At 39.2% G+C, this 27271-nt stretch overlaps 1 protein-coding gene across 1 annotated transcript in view; it reads left to right on the forward strand.

Moving 5' to 3' along the window:
• Nucleotides 1-9347: 9347 nt before the first annotated feature.
• Nucleotides 9348-27271, forward strand: part of SLC7A2 (solute carrier family 7 member 2) — a 54738-nt gene continuing 36814 nt past the window's right edge. The window contains exon 1 of the mRNA XM_082482572.1: nucleotides 9348-9399. The gene's annotated coding sequence lies outside the window, so the exon portion shown is untranslated. The remainder of the gene's footprint in view (nucleotides 9400-27271) is intronic.

A 27271-nucleotide genomic window follows, 5' to 3' on the forward strand; every position in this document is an offset into this window, starting at 1 on the left:
CTGTGTTGGATGCCTTGCTGCTTCAAGTAGTACTAACACAATCCCTTTTTCTTGCACTATTTCTATTGGGAAATAAATCCAATCCATGTGTGCCCATTCTTCGAAAAAGCATACATAAAAAAGAAAAATATGAATTGTCTCTAAATCCTTTTGCTTGGGCCTAATGTTTCCCAGGCAATGTTACAAACATAGACAGTGTTCTCCAAAACTACTTTAGTAATTAAAAATATATCCACCCTTTCAGAAAGACAAAGGACTGAAGGAGACCTTCTGGATCATCATGTTTGGTCCCCAGCTATTGTGAACTACTCCATTATATGATCTTCTTCATAAATTCAGCTAGCTTCATTTTAAGACCAGTTACTTGATTTCCCCCCTCCACACCACTCCTACAAAGAATTAGATACTGACTCATATGTCCCAGCCAAAATGTATTCGTGAGCTTCTTGTGCCAACAACTTCTTTTGCCAATCTAAACAGTTCCTCTCTCTCCCCGAAACTTACCCTTTGAAATATATGCTGCAATCATATCTCCCATCAGCCTTCAATTTGCCAGGGTAAAGACTCTCTTTTGGGAGTATTTACACTGCAGATTGCATTACAGTATATATACTTCACAAGGCAACATATGATGAGGGCAATCTTCCTGTGACAGCTGGCAGCTCTCTGCAGCCTCTGAGTAGACTTCTCTTTGCAGTTTCCACATATTTAGTACACTTGCTATATTTTGTCTTGTCCATCAGCATTTTAACAAATATGAAGATCAGCCAAAGAATAAGAAATTACAATACAAACTCAGATATACACACATTTATAATGCAAATATAGATATATTTTTGTGTTTCTGTGCAAGTATAACCCACTAACCAATTAAGGGGGCTAATCCAGTGATTTGATTACTACGTGCCAGAAGATTCATATAAAATATTGCAACTAATTTATGTACTAAACCAAGCAAACTTAATATGGAAGATTAGAAAGCCAGTGTTGAGAAAGTTAATAATGTCAGCTTTTGTGACCGCGGTGCTGAGGTGGCTTTTCCGTCTTCACGTTTAAAGCCAAGATTCAATGCTTTCTCCACTACAGAGGGTTTATTCCTCCTGCATAAGTGGCTATAGTCATGAAGCAGCTCTGAGGGACACATTCTTCCCCTGAGTTCTACAGAGGTCCTTATGAATGTGAAAACGCATCATTAAAGAATGTGCATCTGTTTGTACTGCTGTAGATAGGAAATGTTCCAAATTAAGCCTTTCCCTCTGCTTTTTGAGTCACTGGACACGTTACCTTTAACATTTGTACAACATAAGTGACAGAACAAATCTTGTAACATTACCAGAATCACGTCCTCTACCTTTTCAGTCCTTGCAACTCTGAACTCAAATGAGCTTCTTCCACTCCCAATCACAGTTTGCATCCAGCAAAACATTTTACTCAGATAAGCTTATTTGGTTAAAACGAGCACTCCAAGTTGTCCCTAGAGTGTCAGGTCTTGTATTTGTTTCTGAGGCTAGTAGAAACTTAGAAGTTCACCAGATTTAAGCCTTGGAGAAGATACAGCTTCTCCAGTTTTTCAGTGGTCTCTCATATTAATTAATGAATTTAATAAATATTGATTAAAGACAGATTTCCATCAGCATAAAGAATGACATTTGCTCCCCTCACCCTGAAGGGCAATAGTTACATATGTGGGTGGTTAAAGGGAGTAAAGTACAAGTATTGATGCCATGAGAAAAATAAGCTCACCACATTTTAGGTATCAAAAGAAGAAAAGAATAATAGTGTATGAATTATACTTGTTATTCAAGAAAATGAATAGCAGTGTGAAGAAAGGTGGTGCATACAAATCCATCATATGAATAATACCCTAGATTTTACTACCAGCTTGCCTCTGATGGGTTCAAAGAATTTTTCAGGATACATTTTCAACAATCATGTCATCTCTTATTGATGAATAGTAACCGCAGGAGTGGAACAATTCAGCCATTTCGTTGGTGCCTGCTATTACATCGTTCAGAAGAGGAAGTGAACAAAAAGGTCAAAAGCCAAACCCAGTGGCAGTTGTAGGAAGTTATCTAGGTGATATTTTTCTTTGAAGAAACAACTTCAAAAGAGCAACGTTATAACATCTGAAGAAAAATTATGTGCAATATCCAAAACATGTTGCAGTCTTCCTTACCACTTAAAAATTTAGCTTCATCTCATCAAAAAGGAGCTGCAAACATGTTGTTATTTTCATCATTCTCAGAGCACATATAAGTATAATGTATACCTGTATACAAAGTATACACATGCAAATGCAGATGAGCAAAGACATACACAATGTACCTAGTCATAGGATCTGTGGCATCTCTGTAGTCAATTACAAGCCCCAGTTGTAAACATTATTTTCCTCAGGGAATATTTCAGTAATTAATGAATGCTGTTGCTGTGCGGAGATGGAGCAGAGTGTGCTGACATTATGGTTTCCCCAGTGGTATAACTGGGACCGAATGATTCAACTTCCTTCCCACCACGCTAGGCAGAGCTGAACTTAAAAATGTGTCAGTATATATTTATACTCCTTCTTTTCCAAGGGCAGAAGGGCTGTTTAAGTCTTCCACATCTGGCTGCTCTCTCCCACCCTTTTCCTGTGGGAAGTTCTTCTCTCACATCTTCGGCTACAGAGAAGGGGAAGAATAGCTGTGTGGGGGACTACACAGCAACCCAAAGGTCAGTGGAATCTTCCTGGGAAAGCTGATTAAAAGTATCGCTTTACTCTGAAAAGTAATTTTGTAAAAATATTGGTCCATTCTCTGAGTGACAGAGACATGCTGAATCACAGGATCTGATTTAGGAAAGCTGGAGGTTCTGGTAGGTCGGAGCTCTAGGATACTGTGTAAAACTGTGCAGAACTAAAACTAACATGTCTGGTGAAAGTCAAAGTAATAGACTTTTAATTAATTAAAACCAATGCCATTGATGTAGAATTGCCTTTGGCATTAAAACTAACGATCTGACTGAAACGTGTGGAGCAGCTTACGTTTCTCACAATGTGTCTACACTGTAAAACTGGCACGTAGTGCAGAAGAGCCTGACCAAATTTTAAGAGATCCAAGTTTGCATGTCAGGAAAAATCTAACAGCAGTGACACAAAGCTCTACATGAATAGTTAGCAGAATCCAGAATCAAAGGCTTGTTTGTTAAAAAATAACCTGAGTATCTTTACATAGAAGTTCATTCTCAAGTGTGAACCTTTTTTCAGGAATCCCAGAAGCTCAGTGAGATAGCATCTGTGTCTGGTTATCTGAGCTTTCTTCATAAATCACAGGAAAGATACTTTCTCCCCCTCTAAACTGAAAGTTTGGACTCTTCAAGACAGCTAGGTGTCTGAGGACATTAAGTCAAACAGTCCATGGGCTCTGTCGATGCTGGGAAAGAAGAAAAGTTTACGATTCAGAAGCTATTCTGAGCTTGCAGAACTGCTAACCGTATCGGTACCACACAGCATCGCTTTGGCAGTGCTGTATTTATAAAGGAGTTCCAGTTTAAGCCTTAGCAGTTCACTTCTGCTGGAACATGTTATTGTTCTTTTTTTGCTGCTCTCCATACCAGACAAACCCCCACTGGCAGATGCTGCTTTTGTGTAGAACTCCATCGAGTAATGCATATAATGCAGATACGCATAAATACTGCATACAATTTCTGAACTCAACAAGCCCCTCTGCACAGATCAGACTGCAAAACTTGCACCTATTTTGTGTCTCAGAAAGACTTAAAAACCAAAATCACAGCCCCATCCTAATTTAAGAGATTACCTCCTCCACATCTTTCAGCCAAATTAAGGTGTCAATTTAATGGACAGCTCATGTGGAAAAGTAGAAGAGATGAAAAGAAGCCAACCCTCCCAATCCCATAAGGCACAGTTCATTCTTTAAATGTGCCAAAACTCATGTTGTCTGGTTCAGCTTCAGCAAGTCACCTAATATATCTCACTGAGGCAACTCATGTGATTCATTACAGCTAATCAAACCTTAAGTACTTAGGCAAATTCTGACCGCAGGAGAGAGTATGTTGAGCCTGTGAACAGCATCTGTGTACAGGAGACTGTAAAGCGGTGGTTAATATGTAAGCAACCTGCCGATAACTAACAAAAAGTGTGTTTTCTTTGCTGATGAGGCTGGGCATGTTCCTTGGCATGTGCGCTTTCTACTTTTAGAAGTCTCATTGACACGGCCGAGGTTGCTCAACAGCTGAGACTTGCCATAGGTTGCTAGAGGTACTTGTTGGTTACCTCAATGTTGTTCACTGGAAAACAGAAGATGATTGCAGCTCTCCTGCCACTCCCCCTCACACACCCCTTGGTACACCCCCTTGAAGTCTCACATGGCAGCCCGGCTTTATGCAGCTGAAGATCAAGTCCTGCCAGAACTTTTTTCCTACTGTTATGGAAAAGCAATAATTCATTTCTGACTCTACATAGCCAAGATCTCTAAAGAAAATAAACCTCCAAACTGTTGGAGAGAATAAAAATTGTCATCTGGTGTTCATGTAAATATACGTTTAAAGATTCATACCTTTTTTTTTTTTGCTGCAAATGGGTAATGAATTATTTACAGAGATACGCTACTTTTCTGTGATTTATTTAAATGTTCTTTTGTTGTTGTTCAATCTAATAAAACACAGTGTTTTTAATTTATTAACACAGATTAAAAATACTCCTTGGCTTTTTTTTTTCTTTGCTAACTTTTTTCACTCTGTGTTTGTATTTGAAAAGTTTAAAGGACAATCTGTCCTGCATAATAAAAGCTCTTATTTATCTAGTGGCTAAATGTATTCCAGGCAGCCAAAACGTGAAGCTTCTGTTCTGCCAAGTAATTCTGTCATGACCGGATGGGTATTAACCTGTTTGCAAGGAAGAGTGCCTTCACTTTTATGGCATTTCTGTTCCTCACACAATCACTCACTATGAATAATGTTGCCATGAACTAGGTGGAGAAGAGGGAGGAGGCTACAGACTAACCCCAAATCACCAGCTAGCACAGATCACAAGGACTTGAAAGACTCTACTAAATATCTTCCTTCAGAAAAAAATTCCCTGAAAACATTATTAATAAAATTAATGTACCTACCCCCATAGCTAAATACCCATAAGTGAACTGTATTTTATCAGGTGTGATACCTTTGGTAGGAACAGTGGGTTGGTTAGAGAAATGTATTCCTTCCCTGCCTTTTCCCTCTTTGCCAATGTACCTTTCTGCTTTCTTGAGCCTTTTTGTATAATGCATTAATGACCTATAAGTCTGGGCTAACATCCTATATTCTGCTATACACATTAGTTACAATCAGTATCGTGAACTCCATCTAAAAGCATGTTAGACTCCAAAAATCAGGAGAGTTGTTTAAAAGCCTTCAGGTTTATCAGTGTTAAATTTTGTTATTTATCTTCAGAGTCTTGTTTCTGAGCCTCACTTGGATCAAGATTTATGTTTTCCATGTTTTTCTTTACAGAAAGATTTTCTCCCAAACTTAGACTCAAGATGTTGAAGAAAGCATATTAAGACTTACATTGAAATTGTAGAAGTTAGCTGTACTGATGCCTGTTAAGATGGCACAGCTGTCAAAATCTCACATATACAGAGCAGTCTGAAATTCAGAAGAAAAGAGGGGGATATCTCTATATGCACCACCTCCACTGTATGATGAATTTCTTCTCCAGGTATATGTATTTATACCACATAGGTAACCCCCCCTATTCATTCTCATTGACTGGCCATTATTTTTCATACTTTAATCTAGTTATTTGATTTGATGAAAACCATTTATTAGCAGCAGAATAACCCACTAAAACTGAAAACTGGGAAAACAAGGCTACTTTAATTGTTTAAATGGAAAATTACATGTTTAAACTTCAAGACTTTCTTTACAACATGTATTCATTAAGTATATTAATACTTATCTCTTCAACATTTCTTCCTGTCAATGCATCCCACAGGATGATCAATACTCAGAATAGAAACAATTAAAAAAAAACAACCTAGTGAAAAACAGAAAGGTGAAAGGAATACATTAACAGGAGAGAAGACTATAATTTACAAAATGAGAACTCAGTCCTACATTTCTATTGCATCACTCAAGTAGAAGATTGAAAAGCTGGGAAAAAAATGAGGATGAGCCATTATTTTTTTACCTTGGTTTTGTACATGTGATAAAAATCTCATTGCTATTATCATCTAATGAATGGGATGGAGAATGGTAATTTTGTATTCGTGCAGTAACAACACATACAGTGCAGCAATAATAAGCTGGGTAACTGGAAATTTCACAAAATTAATTTTGTATCACAGATTTGGCAAGACTAATTTATTCTGTTGTGCTTAATTATTTTAGCATCTCACTTCTGACACGGAATGTAGTATACTTGCTCCGAGGGCTTAGTACAACTTTCATATTTATAAATCCAGTTACTCTGAAAGTACCCTTCAATAGTATTCAGAAGATTTTATGCATCACACATATCATTTATTGATACCGATTAGAACATTTAGTCAAAACTGTTGTCCTGCCCACATGGCAAGGGCAACAGCAAATAAATTTCTGATTGCCAGTGTTTGGGTTGAATAGGCTTGCCAATAGTAACATAATTTCTCTGAATAATTAATGTGCATAGTGAAAAAAAATCTTTGCTATACTGCTTATGTTAATGATGTAGATATTTCTTAGTAGGCTGATTACACTCCCTACTATACATGAAATGTCCAGGAAAGGGAAGACAAGAAATTCTAATGAGAATTTAAAAGTAAGGTAGTCCAACCACATGGGAATACAACATGAGTGTTTAAGAGGATGGTCCATGATTTATTCTCCTGCAGATAAACAGAAAATTGTTCATTCCTCTGAGCCACTTACATAGGGCTAAGTCACTAAACAGTCACTCCCCAGATATGTTTCTGCACTTTTTATTTTGTCAGGTTAACCTTCTGCATGGTCATGTGAAGTAAGAGACTCACAGTATAAGTGCTGAATCAGAGTTGTAGATGCTCGGCTTCCTTCAGATTTGCAGTTCTGAAAGAGTTTCCCTGCAGAAGGAGAAAGACAAAACCTAGCCAGGTTAAAGATGGAATTTGGTCTACTTTTGAAAAGAGCTATACAATGTCCTGGTCTTAACAAGGACAACAAAGGTAATTTTGGGTTCTTCCATGCAGCAGTTCTGGCAGTATCTAACAGCGTAGTGATGGCAGCTGGGATCTCATTCACCTGGGCTCATTCTTGTCTGTTTACCTGTAGTCATGGAGATATGGAGCTCCTTGCTGACTCCAAACATGCCCAGGAAGCTTTGGTAAATAAACAAAAAATTCTTGGGCATGTTTGTAGTCAGCACTGAGCTCCGTGACTCTACTAGTTTCTGATCTAGCTGGTTTAAAGCTGGATTGTAAGTTTGTGAGCTGCAGTTGCACGTTTGACTGTAGGACACACACAGTCCCTGTGAGGCTGCAAAACCAGCAAACTGGAATAACTGCTATTTGCTTTAATGGCTTGACACATCGGGACATACTGAATGTTTGAATCAGACCTGATGCATTTGCAAATAGCCAGCGATAAATTGAAGGCTGACAATCTGAGTCTGAGCCCCCCTGAAGTGGGAACCATTCCAAAAGCGGGCACCTTACCATGGCCACACAGCCAAAGGACTTTCCACTGAAGCAAAGGCTGTGCAGGACGACCAGACCGCCCAGAAACGTGCCTGCTTGGCTTTGTGACACCGCTGCTTTCTATGAAGGCAGTTATGGGTCTGTCAACATTTCAAAGCCACCACAGTCACTGAAAGAGCAGGGTAAAGCTGTTTCAGTTGTTAAAAGAACGACATAGTATCATTAGGGCTGAGATAATATCTGGCCATTTTTCCTGTTGCAGGTGGCGGCATTTCAAAGCCCCATTTAAACTGGATGTAAATATTTAAATTCACACTTTAAAGGCAGTGTTGCTAGGGGAAGACACACGTACACAGGACAGCTTCAGGTGGCATTTCACAGAAGAAAGAAAAAGTCCTTTGGTCTATTAGCTGAAATTTACACTATTAAATATTAATTACTTAGCTGTAAGGACTATTGTTATTCATCATGGGAAGAACTATATTTAAGACAGACAACTCCCTGCCTGAAGAACAAATGGCATTTAGACCCCAAAAAAATGAAACAGAGGGGAATATATTCAATCTGCAAGTCCTCTACAAAAAAAAAGGACAGAGATCTAGGGGTGCTGAAAGTGAACCGGGTCTTTGCCTGGATCCTGGACAGAACATGGCATTAGTCTCTTCAGGAAACCAAATGGATGTGGAGCAGGTAGAAGCACTGTAAGGCTGGTATAAAATCCTTATGGAAATACGCTAGCTTTATTTTTGGTGAAACGCAAGCTAAGTAAGTAACTAGCTTCAACTGAGGATAGTTGGTGACGATGTGTGAACACTGGTCTTTTCCAAATATTCTCTGAAGCAAATTTTAAGGCCTGTTCATAGCAATGTACATGAGAATTTACCCCAGCAGCGAAATGTTAGTTATAGGTGATCCATGGATGGCACAAGGTTTGTGTATCATAATACAAAATTTGTTGGAAAGTTCTGACCGAAGCAAAAGAGTTAGGTTTAAAGACATCACATAAAAATCCAAAGACTTTTTTTTTTTTCGCAAGTCAGCTGTATCGTTAGTTCTGGTATCCTCAGAGCAACTTCTGTTTTCTTAAAGACTACAGTAGGGATACATGTATGTGTGTATACGTATATATAATGTACCTATGCATGTATATGTGCACACACGTGCCATATACGGTGACGGAATATCACAGAAAAGAGATGAGCACATCTCAGATGAAATTTTTAAAGGTATTTTAAGGATTTGATGTATTCAAATTACAGCGTTGAAAGGAAAGGGCTTATGCAAGTAGAACATATGCAGGGAAAAAGAGATGATGATTGTAAGATTTATTCTGGCTATTCTTAATGTTAGTTATTCTTAGCATTAGCTATTCTTAGTCTAAGACTATTCTTAGCCCTAAAAATGAGGTGGGTTTTTTTTTGTTTTTTTTTTTTTTAAAGATATCTTCCCCAGGGGAACGATTTGAATTATTTAGGCTGCAGGAGAGGGAGGCAACAAAACCGTCCCCAACCTGTGGACCGGCAGAGCTGCCAAGTCCCCGGGCACCTCAAACAAATATGACCAAGCTGGTAGGGAGCGACAATTTATTGAGCTGACTGACAACGCTGAGGGGAGGAGGAGAGGGCGGGAAGGGGGTTAGCCGGCCCCCGCTGCTCTGGGAAGGCCGGCCATGGGGGCTTCCTGAGGGGAGGAGCGCCTCGCCTGACAGAAACCCGCCGCCGCCACCGCACCGACCCGCCACCGCCGCCTCAGGGAGCCGTGCCCGGGCACCGTAAGTGTGTGTGTGTGGGGGGGTCCTGCTTTTTGAGACTGGGTGGGCGAGGGGTTGGGGGAAGCGACGCCACCGGGGCCTCCCGCCTGGCTGGGACGCGGGGGCGAGGGGCTCCCCCCTCTCCCCCGCATCCCAGCCAGGCGGGAGGCCCCGGTGCCGCTGTGTGAGGGGCTGGGACACCCCCCCCTCCCTCCCCCCCCGAGGGAAATGGCGCTGGCTGACCCTGGTGGCCGTCCCCGCCGGCTACTGTAAAGGTTCGGAGGTGTGGATGGGTGAAGCTGCTCGCCCTGGGGTTTGCCATGAGCTCCCTCAAGCACCGCCTGTCCCTGGAGGTGCCCATCCGTGCGGGTTTTGACTTGGAAGTCCACACGTGAAGTGGCTTCAGAAGCTGAGGAGATCGGTCAGGCTTCAGTGGGCGGCAGGTCCCCCAGCTGTGGTAAAGCAGGTTTCAGAAACGTAAGGTTCTTCTTCCCTCCTGCCAACTTTGCATGTTAAAAGATAGAGATGTGTTTAGAGTATATGTCATCCGGCGTGTAATGCTGCTGGCAGCTGGGGAAAGCTAGCCCAGTAAAATAATATTTAAAATGTAACGCGTCTGAGGCAGGAGAACGAAATCCTTCATTGTAAATTATTGGTTATCACTGTTTGGATGATAGAGCGCAATGGGTCTGATGCAAGTCTGGGTGAGCTCCATTCAAACAGCTGAACTAAATTAGTTTGGGTGGTTTTTTTGGCGGGGAGGGGGGGGATATCACACCCCTTGGTTCTGACAGTGAGTGTAGTTTCTGCTGATTCTTGTGCTGGTGCATAACACATCATCCCAGCAAAAGGAACTTACCTGGGAAAGGGATAGAAGTTCCCTGAAGTTTGGCCCCAGCTGTGAAAAGAACTCCTTTGAGCCCACCCTCTGCTTCAAGTATACTAATACGTAACGTGTATTTATTTTAAAAGCTCTCAAACACGTTTCTTTTCGTGTTCTTCCTAATTAAAACCAAACCAAACACTTTGGGTGGCGTTCAGATGTTTCAGAGATGAGGAATGTAAGATGAGGGATCATGGCATATAGAACTCGTATTTATGGAAACAAGCTGACGGTAGTTTGTTGCCGTTAGAAATACAAAAGAAAACAAATCCTATGAAAAGTTCATGTAGACACTGTGCAGATTCAGTACACCGTGGATCTTGGATTAGAATTTGGATTACACAGGGTAGAAAATGTTTTGAGTTCTGGTTTGTGTTACCTAATGGTATTAAAACACTGACGGTAACAGTAGGCATCAGGCCTTTACAGAAACTAACTTGTTTTCATTGACATCTATAATGTACTATATAGTGAGACAGAAAAAGACATGGTGCCTGCCCCACTCCTGTAAGTAGATGTCCATTGGTGCTGTTGACTCCATTTGACACTACCCCTGTCTACACAATTCTTCTAAACTCTGCTAGGCTCTGATACAAATTGGGGCAGGAATAAAACAACACCACAGGGACATAAGTAGCCATAATTATATCTTTTGAATGGTGCAGTGACTTTTTGTATGAATGACATACATTTTTAGTCTTTTGCCTTATGTTGTGATGAAGGTTATCTATACATGGAGTAATCTTCTGTCTAACTTCAGTTGCTAAAATACAAATTTTGATTCTTCAGACTTGGATGAAGGTTGGCATTTCGTGAAGTTTTAATGCAACAAAGTTTTGATCCCGAAGCTCAGTGTGTTGGCTAGTGTGTGCATGCATAAATGGTCTGACCAAGATTCTTGACCTCATTAAAAAAGTTCTTGACAAGATGCATGAATATGTAGCTGCTTCTAGCTTTGTACATACTTATGGATTAAATCAAAACCATTTTCCACTTTCTTAATTAATGTATTTAGCATATTTTCAACCTGTCTGTATATAATCTAACTTTTTTTTTTAGCCTGAGGTTCTAGTTAACAAGGTACTTAAGGACGACAATGAATTTGGAGTCAATGTGTGTATTGATGCCATTTATTAGCTGCTTTATGGGGGTGTTTGCTATATGAATATATTGGCAAAATAAGTGGCAGTGAGTACAAAAAGGCAGGTAAGATAAAAGGAGAATAATAATTTAAAACTTTTTAAAAACTGACTTTTTCACTTTCTAAGTGTTTTGGCAACAATGTATTTTGAAGGAGGAGGCTTCTGTTTGTAAATCAGTGGTTGCAGATGGCTGTTACAGTGACTAAAACCAAGCAGAACTCCTGGGTAAGTATCTTGGTTACAAGAATCCAGCAGTTAGAATTTCTGTAGCTGGAGAAAATTGAAAAAAACCCATGTATCTTAAGTGAAAAGATGTGAAACTTGATTTTACAAGTGTAGGGACCAGAAATGGGACAGAGATTAACTCTGCAACTGTGGGAAAAACCCCGCACATCAGCTTCAATCAGAATGGTCTTTAGCTTGCTTGACAATGCACATTGCTTCTACCTTTCAGCTTGCTTGAAAATTCACATTGCTTCTACCTTTCACCTTGCATGTACTGCAGAGTAACTGAGAAAAGGTGCGACATGCATTCATTGCCAAATGAAATGTATTGAAAGGTGCTACGAAGATCTGCCTTGGCAGATTTTTTGTTGATTTTGCAGTGGACTTTAAGATAGAGGCGAATAAGGGGGAAAGACTACAAATGATCAAAAAGAGCTTAAGCTAAATCTCATTCCCTAAGTTGTCATAGAGGTTGTAAGATAATAACGTTTTCTCAGTTTTACTCATACAGCTTTTGAACATCTTTGCCCATATTGGTTCTGTAGGTATTTTGACATGTCTATCATGATACAAGTATCAGATAACACAAAAAAAAAAAAAAAACCCATGAAAAAACATGGCATGTTTTCCTGGTTTGCTTTCTGTCCTGTTTTTAATCAGAATTATTCCCAGCTCATCAGATGATGTACTTCAGGGCAGAACCCTTTAGGGAATCTTTCTTTTACATAGGCAATATTAGGTGGGGCATTAATTTAAAATGTAGCGTGCATTGTAGGCTAGCAGTCCTGTCTTTGACTTATTGTTCTCTTGATACTGGAACAAACAACTTTCTACCATTCTTTTCTCTTCTTCCCTCAGGAACTTCCCAGGCAGGTAGTGATCTATTAATGCCATATAGCCAAAGGTGTAGAAAACAGCAATGCCATTTGTATGCATATTTGTGACTTTAAAGCAGAACTTCATGTATTCGCTTTTTACATAGTAAAACATTGAAAAGTATTTTATATGCTGCTGAAATTATTAAAAAGTATATAAAAATACTTGGAGTCATGTTTCTGTGCCTAAAAGTTTTCATGTATCTGCAAGGGCCTACCTTCATGATACCTTTGTGGATTATCACATTGCCTTTGATCCCTCAGTGTCACAATACAATTCTGATCTTCAGTCTCGTCGATTCTTCAACCTGTGTGTTATCCAGTTGGGGTAAGAATCATCCTCATTCCACTGGTTTAGTAGCTAAACAACTGAGTATTGGTAAGTCAAGTGACAGGGCTGTTGGAAGCAGGCAGTTGAGCTTTCAGAAAATGATGAACGTGTTCTCCTCTCTGCTGGGAAAAGCATTTGTGTAAGTGATCTGCCGCTACAACTCCAGTGAGAGTTATAAAGGTTACTAGTAGAAGTGGCTTCTGGGATTCCTAAGTTTAGTCATTGCTGACAGTCATCCAAGATCCGCAATATTATCTTGCCTGATCTCAGATTGGTAATTTATCTGAGTGGATGTACTCCAAGGGGAAGATCTTTTTTGAAATGCACTGAATTTTGTCATTGTCTTCACAAGTTCCTGAATAGGATTGTGTATGTATGGAATGAGAGATTTCTGAATGTATGTAGGATACTGATAGGGAAGTGCATTGCATGTGCTCAACCATAGAATGAGCAGTTAGCTCAGGCCATCTTGTTCTGTACACTGGAGAAGAAATGCACGATTACCCTGGATAAAGCATTCTGCTTGCAAGACGATTGTTGCAGATCTCTTAATGTTGAGATGTGTTCTACAGCAACTTTGTACACAGATATCCTATAGTTCCATCAGTCTCACTTGACCATGAGCCGCCGTAGAAATGAGGGTGGGTGGGTTGTGAAAGTCTAAAAAGTCGATTCTCTAATGGCCGGTATTGGGTCTATGTTTATTGAATATAACTAGGGGAGAGGTAAGAACTTTTCATATCTATGCTTTATTTTCTGTGGCTGTTAAGATTCTGTTATAGACTGCATAGACTCCCATATATGTGTGATGGTTGTGTATATATGTCCACACACCCCCAACATACGTTACAAAGAACTAAGCGTCAAACTAGACAATTAGTATGATTAAACTTAATAACAGAGGCCCTCACAAGTAAAGTATACCTCCATGCATATATCATAAAGTGAATAGAATCCTGAAGGAAGACCTAGCCTCTAAAAATGTAGCCCAGGCAGCAATGAACTCATATTTTGAATGCTATGGGATAGCAATAGGAAGGACGTCACATGTCTTCTAACAGCTAGCTACTCTAATTTGGGTTATGGCTTCTTGAAACAGCATGTCATTATCTAAAACTAGTTTACGTAAGAATCCAGGCCATAGGATGACTTCTCCAAAACTTCCTTTGGAAGGGTAGAATCTCTTATTAGTGTCTGAGTGGCTGCACGTATCTGACAAGTAGAAGTAAACCAGCCACACAGGGAAAAAAATGGAGGAAACAATCATATATAAACCATCACATTATTGTCAAGCTTGTCCACGGACTCCGGTTCTTCTTCCATCTCACTTTTTCAATTACCTTTTCCTCCCACACCCAGTAGTTAATGTAGGTGACCCATAAAGACCTCTGTGCAGTTGCTAGAGAAAGGTGATGTTTGGTGCCCTCAGTTTCCTGTGACAACTCATCAGAAATGCAGCGGAGTGCACACAACAGCTGCTGTTTCTGATAAGTAATCAGAATGGGCTGAATCAGTGTGATGGTGATTCAGTGTTATGCTGTAGTCCCCTGTATCACTAATGACAGGGTGTTTTTGCCTCTTTGTGATGGCAACATCAGTTTTTGGAAATCTTGTATGGCTGTTCTCACTAAATTACGTCATTTTTGAAAATTATTTTGTCAGATGTATTACCGGAAAGGGATGGTACTTGATTAGATTCATCCCATTGTACTGGTTACTAGAATTTTGGAGAGTAGAAGTTCATCTGTGACAGAAAGGTGGCAAAATGTAGAAAGGTGTCAGCTGACAAGATCCAAATAAATACATTTTCTTCATAGATCTTCTGCAAGGAACTTAACTAGGAATCATCTGTTCGTTGAGATTGGACTGAAGGAAGAGACAAACTGTACCGAGTGATTTTGCCAGACTTTACTACGATCTTTGGTGTTTAATACACAAGTTCATCTGTGCTTTTTGCTTTCCAGAATAAAGTGATTGAAATGTATGGAATAAATTTATTTTTGCTTTAAAGAATATTCTTCTTTATGTGACTCTTTCTGGGGGGAGGGAGTTGGATTCAATGCAATCTAATCTTCATTTCCTTTCCTGTGAAAACAGTGAATGATGTGGATAGCGTGTTCTATAGCTGTGTGAATTCGTGGCCCCAGCCCATTTTGTTTGAGGTTAGTTAGTTCTTTGTCTGGAGTTTGATTGCACACTGTTTGACAAGATGGCCAAAGCGATTGTGTTTATTTTATTTTGTTTGTGCAGTACCATGTGCATTGTGGTTATGGAATAAATAATAATTGAAGTGGAATTTGGAAAGGATTATTTATTGTCCTCGGTTTCCTTAGACTGAGAAACATCTCCATATTAGTTAAGGAAAATGTAACATTTGGATATCATGAAGATATATGATTACTCCCATGAGGACTTAAATTAATTCCTCTGAGTTCACTGTTTATGAGTGATTTGGTGTAATATGGATTTTATTTTACCCTTGAATGTTTTTGGACTATCACGCAGTTGAGAGAAAACAATGGCATATGACTTAACATGAAATACTTTCAGCACTGTGAATTAGATGAAAAAGCTTGTGGATATATAGAATTAGCATGAATGTGTGATTCTTTTCAAGGTACACTGCTTCAGTGTGCCTTTTAGAAGCAGTAGTTTAGATGACTTGGCAGTATTTTTGATCCTTGTAATGATAGTCTAAATTATTTTAGGGTTTAAATTTAACAGTAAGTAATTGAGTGCAGTCAGCAGCAGAATTAATTGTTTTTTTCCGGTGGAAGGATTCAAAGAGAGGGAGAACTTTTAAGGGCAATACTGAAGAAGTATGTATCATGAAACACAAGTTTTGTTGTACGGAAGTTGAAGGCTAGCAAAAATTCTTACACGTTTTTGCAGTAATAGGTACATGGTAATTTCTGTGTTCCATTGTTGTTTTTCCTCAGCAATACGTTTTAGAAACTCTGGATGTGTTACACCTGTGCACTGCTTACCAAACTGTGTCCACCCTCTTTCTTTACAGAGCCTGGAGGAGGGGCCCTGTGAGGTTAACGATAAGAGGCTGTTCTGCAGGTGTAACGAGGCCTCCTCCTGTGTGAAGAGGGAAGTCCTGAGCTGTGGGCTGCCTTCAGGCCCATTTGTAGAAAGCGCCTCTTACATCTGCAAATTCATTGCTCAAAAAAATTATTTTTCATTAAGGCATGGGTATGCAATAGGTAAGTTGCTATACTGACGAACTAATAAGAGAAGAATGGCAGTTATCTAGAACTATATCAATAAAGAGATCCAATATAAAATTAATTGATAGGAATTACCAAGAGGTACCACATGCTTGGTTAGAAATACTATAAAATTTGCAATTATAATATTCAGTATCAGATGGAAAAGTCCAGAGAAGTTGAAAATAGTACTTCTTAAAATACCATCTGTGAGGAGAATTCACTATTGCATCTAATAAACCTGCTTTGGGTTTTCACTGTTTTAAGGTGACCTATGTACCTGTCCTTGCCAGCCCTTGAAGTGTATCTTATCCTTTCTATTTAGTTCTGTGCTCCATTCTGAATTGCCCCCCATTTGTTACTATAAATAGAGATTAAAATATATTTTCAGGTTACTTCATAAAGTACATTGACTCCTAAGGAAGCCAAATGGGTGAGCTGCTGTTCCTCGTGTTCTCACAGTGCTGTCCTTCCCATTTCCCAACTTACTTTTCAGTGCAGTACAGACTGCTCACTTCATGTTTACATCAGTGTCTGTGGAATAAGGTGATGGTCTGTAGAGATTTGTGCTGATGTAAACAAACAAACTATGCCTACAGCCCCGTACCCTGACCGTGCTGGAGCTAAAAACATAGTTGGCAATAGACTTACAAAGGTGAAGTGTTTTTTCCTAAGGTCCATAACTGCCTTCTCCCAGTATTTGTATTTTTCTTTTCTGCCTTCTTGTCCAGAGCCAAATGGATTCTTGTCATTTGTCCATTTATGTGAAAGATCTGAATACCTGGCAGAAAGTAAAGTTGATATCCTTATTGTTTTCCAGTATCCAAATGCTTGAAACCAAATCTACCAGATCCAGTCAGGCTCTTCTTGTGGTCTTTAGGCATGTTAATCTTCTTTAGTTGCTACTTATGTGGCAAAAAAGAATATTATGGGGTTCTCTGTGGTAGTTTGTTTTCTGTAGCCCTGGTGGCTGCAGTGGAGCTGCTGTATAGGGATGCAATGGCGATTCACATGGTGTTTCCTCCTCAGAGTTGGAACAGGAGCAAGTGAATATCAATACCTTGTTTAAGGCATGTGTTGGAACATTGATCACCTGAGAACTTCAGATATTCCGTCATATTTTGCAAAAGTTCTTGTGCTGCATAGAACTTAAGTTATGAGCCGTATCAGGTCTGCATCGTTCTCTGGCTCGCATGAAAACTAAACATGTGATGTAAGTAAAACATTCAGTGCTGGCTTGTTTACATTTTCTCAGAACATTAGAAAGAAGAGCATACTTTGTGGTCTTTGGTTTTACTCTTGCTGACTTGCTAGCAGAAATTTCCTTGACAATAAAATAAATAGGTTAGAACAATCCCACAGTGGACACCAAAATTATTTAAATGCATACTTCTGCAGGAATGAGTTGTTCGTAAATATGTTTTCCCATATGGAAAGTGTTGCAGCTTCACAATTAATGTGTTCTCTTCTTTCTTTGTCAAGTATATTTTATTATCTTTTTAAACTGAAAGCATTACAGTGTTAGAGTAAGATACTGCTTGCCTGTTTAGCCATAATAATAATAATAATTTTATTTTGCTGAAGTGCGTGACAGTCACATCGGAGCTTGAGTTCATGGATGTTTTAGGCCAAGATCATAATGAAGACTAATTTGTGATCTTCCACTGCCCTCCCCAAACACACACATACTTTCCAAAATCATACGTTTGGATTTTAGATCTTAGTGATATTGTAGCTCTGCCAATTACAAGATGATTTTCATATATGACTTTTCTACCAGTCTTGCTTTTTGTTCATTTCTCCACCACTGTTTAGTTTTTCCTGCTCTCTTCTGAATGTCTAACCTCTGAAATTGTATTCTTTGTGGGAATTTCACTGACCAACTATTGCTGAGACTCCTTTAGATTTTCAAGACAATTAGAAGTTTTCAGGAGCTGAAAAGTAAATGTTGATATGTCATTTCCTTCTCCTTATTTGTCCTGTGAAAATGCAACTTTCATCATGGTGGTAGAGCCTGATACTGAAAAATACCATGTGGTAGCAAGTTAACATTTGCTATGAGGTGTTCTGATAGAGTGACTATCTTAACAGCAGCGAGGTATTCGCTGTCTGATTTTTGCATGGTGGAGGGAGAAGAAACTGTCTGAGAGGGAAGAATCAGCCCTGTAACATACTTTCCCTAAATGAAGGAAATCTGTTCTAATTGTTTCAACATTTATTCCTTAGTGGGACACTGCTTCTGGGTATCCAGTCCAGAATTGTTTGCAGTCTCCCATGCAATGTCCAACTATTAAAAATATTTTATTAGACCATTTTAATTTATTACATGCATGTGCCTTATTCTGAGGCAACTAGTTTCAACATCAGACTTAATAACCCTGTTTTGTATCTCTAATCGTCCTGGATGTAAACTTTTATAAACCTTCCTGCAATTTTATAGTACTCTGTAAAGCCTTCTATGGTGTCTAATTGCCTATATACTCCACTTCATTAGTTGTCTAAGCAAATAATTTTGGATTTGTAGTAAATAAGACTTTTTTTTCTATTTGACTGTTTTTCTGTCTTATGTGGTAACAGATGGGTTGCACTTAGTTCAATGAACCAGATGCAAAAAGAGCAGAATTTGCAGTAAAATACTGTTGATGTTGCATTTTTATCCACACACAATAAATTAAGTCAACTTTCTGATTATGTAAAGCGAATGTTGACACTATTTCATTGTTACTGATTAAAATGCACCCACTACGCTCTGTGAAACGAGTAGCTTTCCCAGTCTGGATGGGCTCATAGGTATAGTTTGTGCGTTTCTTCCTGAAGCTGTGTCAGCATAAGCAGCTCTTGTGTTGTGCTCCAGGCTGCTGTCTCTTGTTCCTGCTTCAGTAACCATCCCTCTGTGCCTGCACAGCTGTTTGTGGTACTGTGCAGTGAACTGGATTAGGAAACTAATTCATTTTTTTCCTTGGGATACTTTTGATTAAGGATCAGTTCCCTGTTCCAGTTTATCACATGGCCACACACATGGCTGTGCAGCCACAACTACGGGATGGACTCAGAGGAAGGAATAGAATAAACAGCTGCTTAAATTGTAGCACCGTTCGGAGAAAATCGAGCATGCTCCACATAGCTGTAAAACATACAGTAATTTCTCTTATCCTCTATAATTTTTGTCTTTCCTTCCTTTTAGACCATCATCTTTATTTTTTTACTGGAGAAAACATTAGTTGCAGAAACTTAGGTCATAGGAGTGCTTTATCCCTTAAAATTTTGAATTCAGTTTGGGCATTTAGAATCATGTTTTTCCTGCAACATAGGAACTCCTGTAGAGTTCAGTTCCATAGTTTCATTCCTTTTAATAGGAGCTAAAAAATTAATACATTTTTGATCAAGAAGATGTCGCTTACCAATTGCATTTTTGCTGCTGCTATCTCGTAGACTTGCTTGCCTTGTATGTGAAACTGTTTTTCTATGAAGTATTTTGGATAATTCCTACTTTGCATCTGTTACAGCTTTACTATAATTGTAGTTCCATTACTGCATATTTGACCTGATTCTGATCTCGGTTTGGCATTGTAAATAGGGAATATTTCCATAGGAACCGGTGAAATTACTGAAGCTGCAAAACATCCCACTTCTTTCTGCCCCCCACCCCAACACTCTCTCAACTCTCATTTACATTTATTAGTGGGCTATTACAAGCTATCATAGTTCTTCAAAAATATCTTCTTGTGCTTGTTTATGAAAACATGTACTATTAAAGCACATTTGTCCAAACAATTGCTTAATGATTGGTACAGTCCTCCTGTAGATGATGATGAGTGGGATAAGTATCTTCCTTTAATCTAAATCAGGGAACAATGAAACCCAGTATTTTAGCGTGGTTGAAACCTAGCTAATAAAAGTGTGGGCTTCAATGTTCCATATGGTTTCTAAGGATCTGATAACAAACATTGCTGATAACACACGATCAAACAGTGAGTTGGTTTAATTGCAACTGTTTGAAGATGGCAGAAAGACAGCAGAAGCACAGAATGATGTGAATGGTGCTCATAGTATTCCCTGGAGGGACAGGTTAGAGTTGGAAGTGGTGGCTGGAAAGAAGCCTGGAACTGTAAGCAAAGCTCACTCCTTGTACTTTGAATCCCAATATGTTCGGGGAAACAGGACTCTGGAAACTCACAGCAGGGCGTCTGAGATACACAACACTGAATTTCTCCACCTCACTGGACGAGATTGCAAACCCTTGAAAATAGATCATATGAGTCAAAAGGGAAAATCAGTCGTTGGTGAAGCATCTGCTTTCTAGGGATACAAGCTTGCAAGTGCTATGCATAGAACCTCCTCTGATGATAAAAAAAAAAAATTCACGTGAAGACTGAAACAGTGGTATATAGCAATTTTCTTCACAGTGCTACTTCTGTGAAGTGGCATTCTCACAAACAGCCGGCGTGGCTGCTGGCTTGACAGTGGAGAACTTTTGCATTTCTCTTAGAAAATTTAGCAAGCAGGATTTCAGGAACAACCACACACAAAAAAAAAAACCTAACAAACAAACAAAGAAAACAAACCTGCCACAAAACTCAACTTGGGAAATAAATCGGTGAATTGGATAGGCTATAGATACCGTCTGCCTGGATGTGGAACTGGGTCAGCCAGGGAACTTGCATAAGGCTGAATATTTTACCACAGATTTCTACTCTGGAGGCCCAGGAGGGGAAAGGTTGGATTGCACCATCAGAAATACTGTAGCCCTTGACGTTAGCTTTTTCTGTGACTGATACAGTTCTGCTGAATTTTTTTTTGGCTTGGTTCAGTATTGTGGGTAAATTGGGTAAATTACTGGGCAGAACAGAAAGATAACTTTTTGAGCACGGGCTCTGAGGTAGGAGCCATTACAAGAAACGTTTTCTTGCCCAAAGAGGTGAAGCTTGGTATTGTATCAGCTTTCAACAAATGGAGAAGTGGGATATACTTCAGATCAAGAAGAGTGAAACTCTAGCATTAAAATCCCACCCAGGGCTGCAAAATGTGAAGGAGTATATACTATGTGTTCAAACTGATGTTTCAGAATATGATCCCACACCAGGATGCATAGTGAGCAGCAGCTGACCATCCTAAGCAGTGAAGAATGGAAATCACAAAAATGTTGCTTCCATTCTGTGTGGGCTGTTTTGCTGGCCTTTGGTATTGACCATTTGGAGAGGTTCTCTTCGTTCCTTGTGTGTATCGCTGAAGACCTATATCAAGAAAGCATGCCTGAACCTTCAGCCACTTCTGGGACCTTGCTCACTAGTTAACATAATATGGCAGCATTGTATTGTGTTATAGACTATGGGAATTTAGCAATGTAATGTCGGAGAATTTCACAAATAAAAGGGATCTTGGCTGATAGAGAGGGCTTTTTTGTTTTTTGTTTTCTGTAGCGAATCTTAAGTTGCCAAGGAAGTCTGCATCCAAAGACCAAATGATCCATAGAACAACCAAAGGACTGGTTTTGTATGAGGATAAGCATGTGACTGTTTCGTGTCTGACTTCAGGTTTGTACAGTGTTACCAGTTTGCTTTTGGATCGTAGAAAGAAGATATTGTCTGGATGCCTGCCGCAGCCCCTTTGCTATACTGAGACATATGCTATGTACTAAAAGGTATATACTAAGCGCTTTGAACCAGGGTGTCAGCTACCAGTATGAAATTTGTATTAAAGGGGAATGCTTACCATTGATTTAGATAAATGAGCCCTAGAATTCAGTAGTCCCTCCTACCTCAATTTCAAGTTCATGTATTAAGACCCTCTTGGCACGTGGCAGGGATGAGCTTTCATAGCAGTCTCCTCCAGAAACTGAGAAAACAGCTGTGGCAACTGAAGACCGAAAAAAAAAAAAAAAAAAAAAAAGTAAATAATCCCCTTCTATACAAATACAGCCTCTGTGGGTTGCTGTCCTTTTCTTTCTCAGCTGCTTTTTCCTACAGTTTGCACTGAAATAAGAGTATTCACACTGAAATAGAGGCATGCTGAAATAGAACTTGGGAAGCATTTTCTCAGAAGTAAAGCAGAACTAATAGTGTCTATATTATAGAAGTCTCATACTTTTTGAATTTCAGATCAAGTAACTTGGAGTCAGAGGTTCATTTGGCATTCCCATCAGACAGCCAATGCCACATCCGGGTGCAGGGTGTGGTGTCAGTATTCAGTTCATTACACAGAACTTGCAATGAAGTAAGACTTAAAGTAACTTTTGTAACTGGTTTTCTCTAAATATCTCTATTTCCCTAATATGTACCAGTAATGCTCCAAACTGAACAACTGACTTGTCCAAGTTTACTCAAAATGGATTTGTCTTTTGCAGGTGTTTCTGCCAGTGAAGGGATCAGATTTGATTCATGAGGCATCCACCATCAACGCTGCTGCAGTGTAACATTCTAGACTTTAGTCTTGCCATTCAGGGTGTTGTGGCGTTTACAGGTTCTTAGCTTGCCTGGCAGCACTGCATTGCTTGAGAATAAACCTGTCCTTACTCAGAGTTATGGTTGCACCAAAAAGGAGTTTATTTTAAGTCTGTAATTTCTTTCAAGTCATTAATTTCAAGTCTGCAAGTATTGCAGCTGGCATGGCCACCAAAACAAGCAATGCCACTTGCCTACAGCAGTTTATCCTTCTCCATATGTCACCCTGCAGCAATGCTGGTACAAGAATTTGTGCAGCTCTGTAGTAAATTTTATCAGGAAACTCATCTAGGTCAAAATTGATTGTTTCTTTGTACCTGCTCACTGTTACTGTGGCTCCGTTCCCCAGTTTAATTCACTTTGCAGCCACAGAAATGTTTATGTTGGCCCAAGGGAAGAAGGCAGGAGGGAGCATCCAGTCAGTGTACACCACTTATTTTGGTGGAAATGCCAGCTTGAGGTGTTGTTTCAAATTATGCCGTAATTGCTGATGAAGCAGTGGCAGCACAGAGCTTAGCTGCCTGGCAAACACCTTTGCATTCAGGTGGGTTGGCAGATCAGCCTGCAGCCTTCACAGCTGAGGACTCTCTGTTTACCTGGGTGCAGCAAGTGGTGCAGCTCTGCAGGAAAACTTTTGGTGCTGTGGATTTGCTGACTGCACCATTTATGTTTTGGTATGTGTGGGAGAACTGGGACTTCAGCTTAGCTTTTGTCCGGTCCTGGGGATTGAACTAGATGTTAGAGTGCATTAGGTCCTGTTCTGAAGCACATATTCCAATTTCCTTTCCTCCAAAAGGATGGTTCAGGATTGCTTCATGGAGTGATACCAAAGCACAGTGAATGGTCAAGATGACTGGTAGAATAGTTCTGAAAATATGCATCTGATCTGAAAAAAAATGGCAGTGTAAACATACCAAAGGTGACTCGGCTCTGCCTATACATGCTGCAGTCAGATCGTTGCATTGACTGCGGTATTGATGGGGTTTCACCTGTACATGACTCATGTCGTTCTTTCACTTTACATTTCAAAACTTGTTCTGGTGACAGTTCCACAGCTAGTCCTGAACCAAGCGTGTCCCGCTGTTGCTCTCCAAGCTCTGAGACTGATGCACTCACTCTGCATTGGTGGTAACAGTTGGAAAGAGAAATAAGATTCTAGCACCATTTCATTACCTGTCTCTACCTTGGCAATAGTCCATGAAAATGGAGCTAAGTATGGCACCATGAAATCTTAAGTCAAATAAAAACTCTTTTTACTGGACTGTTCTTGGTGTGCATACGTGCTCTGATGAAATTTAGTACTCAAAGACAGGAATTTCTTATTCCAGACTGACTGTGGCTCTTCAGCTGATGAAGCTTTGCCAAAAAGAGGGAAGTGTAAAGGAAGTTTTTGAAAGGGTTGGATTTGGTGGAAAATACTGGATTTCCATAATCAAAGAAGCACCAGAGAAAGAAACTCGGATGTAAGAATTTAGGCAGGAAACAATCCTGTTGGATTCCACTTGGGCAAAGAGGTGACTATTGAAAAAGTAACTCTGCAGGAAGCAGCCAGCCAAGCTTGAATTGTGAGGTGAAAAAACCCAATTTCTGGCCTGAATCAACTGAACTGTGTTTGAAAGATGAACTTTACAAACTGTTTCCATTCTTGTTTGAAGGTATTAGTAGCAATGGCTGCCCTAGAGCTTCTTCTTGTTTTGAAAGAGTCAGGAAAATTGGTTGCACATCATTAGAAGACAGATGAACCCACCATCCCATGTGCTTTACTTGTATTTGGTTGTTTTACCTCTACTTTTCTCATACTATTGATTTTTTGTCGATTAAGCACTTGGACAGACCTTTATTTTGAGCTGGGTGTTACTGCAGTATGAATAATTGCAGAGATATTTTTTATCTTAGCACGGTTGACAAGTTTTTTGTTTCACTAACTAGGACTCAAAGTGTATTTATGGAAATATTTTTGCCATGTGGCTACAATCTGTAGTAAATTCAAGTGCTTTTATAACAAAGCCCTTAATTTTGAAGGGATTTCAGTCTTTTTGATTATACGTAACTGTTTGAATTTCTGGATCGAGGATAAAGAATTAAGTGTTTTCTTTTTCCTTTTTAAAGAAATAAATGCTGACTCTTCCTTCCCCTCCTGTTCGGGAGCTAAACCAGCTTGGCAACACTGTTTGAACACGGTTCCAGTTAGACCAGTTTTGGAACATAGTTTGGCAGGCCAAAATGGAGTAAGGCCAAAGTACATTAGAGCTAAGTTTTAAAACCTAATTCTAAGCTAAAATTGTAGCTGTAGCGAGAAAGAATGATGTAAAACTCAAATACAATATTTGTTTCTTCCCTCGCCTCCTTTTTTCTTCTTTCTCTGGTTAGTGAAATTGTGCTACGCTGCAACAAACTGTTCACAAACTTCTCATGAACGTTACAGCTCTTCTGGCTGAGCCTTGGTCAGTGTGGACAGGAAATTTCACAGTTAACTACTTCTTTGAGAAGTAGCTTACTCTTTAATCATATTATCGTTAGGTAAAATTTCACTTACCTTAAAAATTAAGTTGTGTGGAGCCTATAGCACTGCAGATAACTCATCTTTTTCTTTGCTCTGTCATTTCATGCAAAATAGATGAATCAAAGGCTGTTTCCATCTCCCTTGATACCTTCCAGTGTTGTACAAACACAGCTACTTTCAACTGCTTTGGTTTATCTGCTGTTGACTTTAGAAGTACAATTTGCAATATGAAAGGATGACTGCAGGATATTATTTTTAAAGTTTGTATAAAAGTGATTGTGCATCTTTTTTTCCCACAGTGAAAATGTCTAGACTTTTTTGAACCTTTGTAAAGCTGTTATCCAGACAAATTAGTTCCATGAATTTGAGCCACATCAACCTCAAGAATTATCCAAATAAATGGGGTCACCAAGTCATTTTACTCTTAGCTATAATACAAAACACTGCTCGTAATCTGAAAAGCTGACAGATATGAAAAGAAAATTGCTCATCAGCTACAGCCCAAATTTTTTCTTTCTTTTTTTTTTTTTTTTTCAAACAGGAAGATTTTCAGTTCATCTGAGTGTTAAAAATATTTCCCAGCAGAGTGGGCCTTCTGTTGCATAATAATTTGGGCTGTCTCTGAGCATTGATAAGTTGTATCAAGCATAGATGTCATGAGGAATAATTTGTGGCTAACATCTAATACCAAGCCTAAGAAAGAGTAAAAGTCCATGTAATACTCAGTTATATTTTTAGGGTGATGTTCAGTTCATTTGAGGGAGGGAGGGGTGTCATACTCCAAAGTGTCAGTAGCTTCTCTTTGATCTTTTATACTGTTTCAGAATTCATACCAATGCCAAAAATTAACTCCTACATATCCATGGCTTCTCATCTGGTTTTGATTGTGCTTTCCAAATAGCCTTTTATCCAGCATGTGCTTGTTACTTGTGCTTTCTTTGTATGCCATATACTCAGTTTGATAAACTTTGAACAAAGAAATCCTCTGAACGCTACTCATGTTCACTTAGAGTCCATCTCCTCTCTTTTACACAAGCTTCTCCAAATGTGCTTTGTTTTAGTTCCAGGCAGTTAAGACTGTGAACATTATTTTGTTTGGTCTTTTGTCCTTTGTGGACAAAAGCTAGCACCAAAAAACATGTCTAATTTGTACACCACTGAAACTCTGCTAGTAAGTACAGAGGCACTGCACTCTCAATCCAGAAAATTCCAAGGAGCTCCTTGCCCTTCATAGGCTTTTATCAAGACCCAGACTTCCTGCCTTGGATTTCCAAACTTCCATGCTATTTTGTTGCTTTAATTAGAGCTTGTTATTTGTATTTTAAGTATACCAGCTTGCTATCATTTGAGAAGGATATTTTTTAAAGCTGTTTATCACCTCAGACCAAATAACCTGAAAAAATCATGTTGTTATTAATGGATGAAGCATGGACTAGTAATTGCTGCGTTTTTCTCTTCTTTTTTCCCTCTCTTTACCAAGATCTGGATAGATCATGTTTTAGGTAATTCAATACCAGGCATTGAATTCTGGATGCTTTGTTTGAGAAGCCTAAGTAAAGTTTGTGAAACTGGAGGTATTTAGGTGCTTTGACCTATCATTTCTACACTTCAGTGGAGAAATGCTGAAGTACAACAGTGATTTCAGTGATTTTCCTTCTGTTATCATCAAAGTGTTTCTAAATTGTTTTTCTTTTGATCATTAGAATGCTGTTAGATTTTTTTTTTAATCAACAGAAAGGATTCTTAGCATAAAACTAGAAGCAATTTAAAATGTTTTAAATAACGTTTTCATAGTGGAGCAATTACTGTATCTCAGTAGTTTCCTGTCTGATGAATTGCTCTACTTTCATTCATCTAGTACAGTGCTCTAGGTTAAAATAAAAAAACAACAAAAATCTCTTTAAAATTTTTTTTTAGGTGAGTTTTATTTTTTAAAGGAATACTTAAAATTGATCGTTTAAATATAATGTGTTATGTGATGGCTTTTGATATTCCAATCTATTGAGGAAAATATTAACAATTTCAAATGGGTTTACTCAAACAAATTTTCAAATTTATTAAGATGACATGGACAGTGGAGTCAAGTGCACCCTCAGCAAGTTTGCTGATGATACCAAGCTGTTTGGCGAGGTAGACACGCGGGAGGGGAGGAATGCCATCCAGCGGGACCTGGACAGGCTGCAGAGGTGGGCCCAAGCCAACCTCATGCAGTTCAACAAGGCCAAGTGCAAGGTCTTACATCTGGGTTGGGGCAATCCCAAGCACAAATACAGGCTCCACAG

Source organism: Vanellus vanellus, assembly GCF_965231255.1.
Source record: "Vanellus vanellus genome assembly, chromosome: 4".
NCBI classification, from domain to species: Eukaryota; Metazoa; Chordata; class Aves; order Charadriiformes; family Charadriidae; genus Vanellus; species Vanellus vanellus.